A 7,041-nucleotide genomic window follows, 5' to 3' on the forward strand; every position below is an offset into this window, starting at 1 on the left:
AAGGAGAGATAGCTACCACCGAAGCCTTGTAAAAGACCAGCTCTCACACATCCAGATGGCAGGGCTGTGACACGAGGCAAACACATGCCCTTGGTTTTACCTGCTCTGGTCCCCACGGCCAACTCCCCCAGGCAGGGTCTCTGACCCACTAGCCACTCTGAGGTTCCAGGCCAGGGTGAGGGGCAGTGTTCTCACTGAATCTGTCAGGCTGAGGCTGGGTTAGGGGCTGCAGGAGGTGTGGTGTGTTATAGTTTTCCCAGGCTGTCTGTGACAGCTACTCCAAGGCTTCCCCATGTGGGTTCCAATGGCTGCCATGAGGGATATGATGCCACCCCACCTCTGTGAGGTTCAACCCATCCCTTCCCTCTCCACACACACACACACACACACAAAGTCCCCACAAGTCAGTTACGACCCAGTAATAACTTATCTGTGTCTAACAGAGCACACAACAGGGAATGAGGACAACATGCTCTCTACAGTCAATGTACATCACCGTGTGTTTTAGTGTTACCTGTGCATGCCAACCTTCTGAAGGTTATTCTGCTGTTGTATATTATGGCATTTAGTACAACCAAGTAGTAGGTGATGTAAGTTAATTCTGCAGTTCTTTATCTCTGGAATAAGGTTTAAGGCTAATTTTTTATTATTCCAGAATCAAGCACTATGTAATGCAGAGATAACCTAGCACCCTTCCTATGGAAAGAATATAAGTAATGAGACAACATTACGTTAGGAAACTGTTGACATACACAATAAGTGGACTGTGCTCTGTTCAGGTAAGCTCATGATGAATTACCCTTTTAAGTTATCTTCTTAAGTAAAAATTTAAGACTTCATTGTCTTCCAGGGTGAGATCTTAACTGCAGAGAGATTTTACAATGAAGTTGTGATTTCAATGTGTCTAAAATAACTAGTATTTCCTGGGAGTACCTAGATGACCACAAATTATTTAAATAATATGCAAAAGAACATTTGAGGATTTAAACTGTGACATCCATGTTCTCAGTAGAACCACATGGTGTATGTTTGCAAGACTGTTCTTCATTTACATATTTTAGAAAGTACACTAAAATATTATTATTAAAATTACCACAGTGAAGAGGGTTTTTTAAGTGCCTGCTAGCTACTCAAAGATACCAGCGTCTGTTGGGATCTTTGGAACAACCAAGTGTCTCTCTTCTCTCTTGATGTGGTCCTCCTTACTTTTTTTCAAGCATTCCTCAAGTATCTAAAAACAGTTAAAGCCATCAAAACCATTCAAACAAACCCAAAAAGAGAGATAATTGCCTCGTTTGTGTCTTGTAAACACTAATATAGCACATCTTAGTGTAAACCTTTTAGCACATCACTTTTGATCATTAATAACGCACAGAAAATGGAATAATAAAATCCATACCAAGTCCAATGCTATTTAACAGCCAGCAATGAGGAACATATATTCAAGCTCCAAGCTGGTCAGATTCACAGGACATTTTTAGCTGTCAGCCTTCTAGCTAGAAAACAGGCCCTAACGTATTTTAGTTTGCATTTCTGAAATACAGTTTAATTTACCTCTGAGTCACTTGAAAAGTCTGATACACAGCGATAAGAAGAGAACCCAGCGTAAGACATGATGTATGAGTGTCTGCGTAAATTCATCCATCATCCCCAGGAAGAGGAGGAAAGGGAAGGGATTAAGATAGCAGTACTGTCCTGGGGAGATCATCACTGAAGGGACAGCATCAGGAGCACTTGCACAGAATGACATGAGAAAGAGCTCTGTCACTTATTCAGCTTCTTGCAGTTCAAAAGGCCTGTGCAGCTCTCACAGCCTCTCTTCAGGCACATCAGACAATATTTGTTCCAAGCACTCTGTTGGAAGGAAAGGCAGAATGGCTGTTGAAAATAGCTGAATAGCAAGTAAAGCAAAGGTGTTGATCTCCTCCTGCTCTATGACACCCAGATTTTCACCAGACAATATGGCAAGAGAAAGGCTGAAATTCAAAATGTAGTTTTGTTTTGCTTAATCTGATGAACTGATGCATAGTTGTTGGGTTGAGGAGGTGGCTGTGCTTTACTTTTCTGATCACTGAAAACAGAGTGCAGATGTATTTGTCAAGTTTTGGTTTTACTATCAGTGATCATAAATCAACTAGTGATGCAGCACATTCTGGAGTTCTTTGGTACTTAGCAAGTTGTAGAACTAGTGAATCATCACAGCAAAAAAAATACATTGTCAAAGCAGATCCACTCAGACTGGTCAGCTCTGAGATCACAGTTCTGCACTTAATGAAGAGCCTGATCTCTTCGGAGGATGAGGCCAGATGGAGACCACATGAGCCTGCCTTGGCAGGGACGCTGGCCCAGATTCTGAAATCTGCATGCATATTAGAGAATTCTCCAGTGCCAAAGAAGGGATTTAAACCTTCAGTTTGAAAGATTCATGTCTATCTCTTACTTCTACCAAACTCCTCAATTCCCAAATTCACCTCTTTTTAATCTGGTTCCTCACGTAGAAGACTTCCTTATGCTAACAGGAACAGTGAGTGAATGAGCAAGTGAGAACGAACACACATGCATGCACACAGCCTTCAAAAGGCACGTTAACAGCAGACAGCATTTCAAGCTGTATGATAATATAGTGCATTAAAATGCACTCCTAATACATTATTTGTTGTGTGACTGAGTAGAAACAGCATATGCAAATTGATTCTAAGCATGCTATGTAATTCCCATGTATATGAGCTGTGCAAATGGGAATTCAGGTTTGTTATGAGCACTGACTGAAACGCGATCTCTGGTTGTTTCATTTTTTTCTAACTCTGAGTCATCAGTCTCACTGCCTGATAATGAATTTGAATACCAGTCTGTATAATACCTTCTCATTCTCAATCATATACCTTCCTGTTATCATTTCATTTCCAGGGAAATACAGCTGGAATCACATCTCTCAGTGATGAGGTGAGAGATTGTTTTTTCTGGAGGAGAAGGAAATATTTGTCACCTTAGTAACTTAAAAATTGATGCTTTCAAGAACTGTCTGCATTACAGTGTCATGGAGTTTGGGAGCATTGTATCATTTGCCTGGTGAGTTTTTGTCTTCATGGCAACTGAGAATATGCCCATCAGGCTCAGAGAGGGCAATATGACATGAGCAAGTAAGTGACACTGAGTGGCATGCAGCTGTGAAAAGTAAAATGCAAGTTGAATCATCCATTTGCAGGACTGTGTTGTTCATTGATGCAATTTTCAGTGTGCTCTTAAAAAATTATGGTGGCTTAGAGGGGTTTCTTTCCCACTCTTCTCATTATTCTATTTTTTCCACTTACACATTCTTTCAAGTGCCTTTATGAAGTTATGACCATAGAGACAATGTCTAGCCTGGAGTTGCCTGTGGGGGATGTGTGGCTTATTTGCTACTAGAAAAAGAATATTGAAAGTGGGATGACAGATCTACAGATCTCTTCTATGAATTAATCCTGAGTCTTCTGTAAAGAGAAAAAGATTCTCAAGTAACAAATCCAGAATGAACTTCCAAGTGATTGAAGTCCTAGGTTTGAGAAGCCATGGAAGGATAATAAAAACTGTATGGACTGAGGCAGATGACTGAGTGGCAGCTCTCTTTCTGCCTATATGCATCAGAAGAAATTTTCCTTGAGAGCAGCTTAACCCATGATTAATCCCACACAGCCTAATCAGGCCACCAGCACAGTTCACAACATTTCTGATGGGATGCAGTGCTCACAAATGAAGAAAAGCTGGCAACCTCAAAGGGAGAAGCCTCTAGCAGCAGAGAATGCTGTGCAGAGTCAGGGGCACAGCTTCCCATCGCCAAGCACAGCTTCCCATTGCCAGGCACAGCTTCCCACCACCAGTCACAGGCACAAACAACTTCTGCCTCCTAACCACTAGTGCACCTCTTCACCTCTTGAAGCTGCCTGCACACAGCAGAGAAGACAGTTTCCTCCATCTGCCTTTGATACACAACAGTGCACACTGATATCTGTATGAACACAGAGCAGCCTCGAGCTGACGGATGGGGAAACTCCATGCAGGGTATCCTGATGTCTTCTCTGGAGTTCAGGAATCTCAGTTCAGGAACTGACAGGCTTATCCATGATCTCTTTCGGCCCCATCCAATTTCATACAGCAACCTTAGCAGTTAGGCAGCAAATGATCCAGGCTTCAGCCTCCCTCAGCCAGAGGTCAAGCTGCTTTTACCGGCTCCACAGATCATCACTGAACAGTTAAGGATGCTCCACTCCTCCTGAAGGAGCTAAACTAAATGCTACTAAAGTTCAGTGATTGCAACACTTATCCAGGTTACAGGAAATCCTAGCTATGGTACCTGTTTATGAATTATTTGTGTACTATACCATGGATGGACAATTTAGGCACAAAGACCAAGACATAGCCTCTTCTTTTCACTATCCTAATCAGTAGCACAGATGATGATGTACCTTCTACCTCTTATTTTCACATCCTCATGGCTTTTGCATTTTTTCAGTGCAGGCTGGGACAGGATGTATAATGAGAGTGATTCCTTGAGTAAGGGGCAGGATGGACAGACAGAAAGATGGATGGAGAATGAATAACATCAGGGAAAGACCAGAGTGAAAAGCAAAGACTGAAAAACAGAAGAGAGACTTCTGAGGAGAATACCCTTGATCAGGAGTTGGAAACAAGTTTCGGGTCACATGAAAACAGAGCACCAATTCTGAAGGGTAGGAAGTGATAATAACAGGAAGGAAGGAACGTGGAGAACTATCACAGGATTTGAGGGACAACAATTTAATAAGCAGAATCCAGAGAGAAGGTATGAGAACAGAAGTTAATGAGGATAGCAGAGCAGTAGCACACCCTTCTTTCAAGAACTTGCTAATTAATATCTTATTCCTCTGGGTTTGCTTTCTAACAAATTGAGACACATTGGCAAAAGTGTATGTCTCCATCGCCCTCTAGTGCCAGGTCCGCTTTGGAGATGTGCGGCGGTTGGGAGCCGTTGGCCACACTAGGAAGCAGGTCCGAAGAGCCCAAGCTTCTTGGAAACCTGAAAGGGATCAAGAGCAGGAAGCTGGGAGATCTTTTTTCCTCTGTTATTAAAAATAAACATCCAAAAGTCTAAAGTAAAAGATAATTGAGCTCAAAGAGCCATGCACATGACCACTTAACTAAAAAATGCCAACAAGTAATTGTCCTTCAGTGTTGCTGACCTTACTTGACTTTGTGCTGGATAATATTCATGTTCATTTAGCATTACTTGCTTAGACATTGAACAAGATGCATGTAAGAGCTGGGGTCAAATAACAAGAAGAAAAAAATTTTCCCACTCTGTTTATTCATTTATTTATTTTGGATGTGCAAGTTTATTCTTCTGGGCTTAAAGGTCAAATGAAGATACAGGAGCATAGAAACTGGGAAGTGGAGGGAAGAGATTTATAGACTGTTTAAAACCCTTTTGATCTTCATTTGTCCACACTTTATTGATAAATTTTCTTATTATTTAGTTTTACTTGTACAAACTTAGTGTTGACTGGCAGAATACTGTGCATTCATGTAAAATGTAGAAATATGTACTTCCAAAACTGATGTTTATGTATTTCAGGTAGAGATGTGGAAACTTTAAGGAAGGTCCTCTCTACAGGGGATTTATTTCAACAGGTGCAAATTCCTTCTATTAAACCTATTGCTGAGATTTGGTTTAGTCTAATTTAGTCAAACCTCTGCTAAAATACAGCAATTCTCAAAATGCCTTTAAAACCTGTAGCACAACCTATTCCTTAAAGCTGTCTTCTCCCACCCAGATGTCTTACTTTGATTGCTTAACCCACTGCAGAGTTTCTCCACTTCTTCCCTGAATCAGCTTAAATTCAGAACTGAAAGTCCTTGACCCCTAAAGGAAGTTGTAGAATACTTGCTGCTCTCTAGAACCAAAAAATTATTCAAAAAAATCAGCTTGCAATTTTGACCTACTACATCAGAGGGACTCATCTGAAAACCAAGTAGTGTATGTGGCCACTCTACAGGACCAGAACTGATACCCACTGGAAGTAGAGACAAAACCCCAGAGCAGAGGCACTGGTGAAAATCGACCACTTGACTCCTGCATTCAAAACAAGTACGAAAACACATCAGTTGCTCATGTCCCAAAGACCTTTCAAACCTCTGTGGCTGGTCACACACCTTAGTGTTTGTTAATCGTAATTACTGAAAAGCAAAGCATGGGATTGACAGCTGAATGAGTAACAGCTGCAGATCATTTCTAGAGCCCAGGACTCTCAGTTCCAGCTGATATGTTGCAGATTAACTAGATACTATTAATTTCTGATCCCTCACAGCTCCCCTGGGATACTAATATTCTTGATAGTTCTGAAGCCATAAGCCAAACTGAAACAAAACCATTCCTAACCGCTAACCTTTCTTCCTTTTAATGTTGCAAAACAGAATAGTTGAGGTGGAAAGACATCTATAATAAAAATAACTTAGTGCTCCTTTTGCATAAGAACAGCCACATTTTTAACAAATATTAGGGAATCATCCAAGCCTGTTACACTATGAAAAAACAAGAAAAATATTTTCAGAGATCTGCCTCTGAAACCAAAGGATAGACAGGACTTAGAAGTCAGAATGGCTGATGCACTTTGAAAAATGTGCATGGCCCCAGTATGTGTTTTATAAAACTATGTTTTACACTTTATAGAGCTCGAACTGGCCATGCACACTTTATTAAGTATGTGGAAACAGCTGTTCACAATTAAGTTCTTTATTCTTCAAATACCTACTACTGGGCACAGAACTGACTGCCATATGTTAATCCAAGTCACTGATCTATATCTCCATATAGACATACTCCACAGTATTCTTAAACTGCTTCTCTTTATAATAACGTTAGTTTTCCTGCATAGTAAAAAAATGGAAACTCAGAGCCCAATCGTCTTCTCATTCACACCAACATGAATCAAGGCCATGGAGCTGTGCTGAGAAAGCAGATGTAAAATAGAACGATGGTCAGATCCCTAGAGCCCATTTTAATTTTTGCAAGTCACATATCTAAAAATT

The 7,041-nt window shown here is 40.8% G+C and overlaps 1 long non-coding RNA gene across 1 annotated transcript; it reads left to right on the forward strand.

Moving 5' to 3' along the window:
* The first annotated feature begins 361 nt into the window (after positions 1–361).
* LOC113970948 lies at positions 362–4,886 on the forward strand. The gene is made up of 3 exons (XR_003535394.1): positions 362–487; positions 656–779; positions 4,490–4,886. It is a non-coding gene; the product is annotated as an uncharacterized LOC113970948 (long non-coding RNA).
* The last annotated feature ends 2,155 nt before the right edge of the window (positions 4,887–7,041 follow it).

The sequence above is a fragment of the Neopelma chrysocephalum genome, unplaced genomic scaffold (genome assembly GCF_003984885.1).
Source record: "Neopelma chrysocephalum unplaced genomic scaffold, ASM398488v2 Primary Assembly neopelma1_80b, whole genome shotgun sequence".
Taxonomy (NCBI): Eukaryota; Metazoa; Chordata; class Aves; order Passeriformes; family Pipridae; genus Neopelma; species Neopelma chrysocephalum.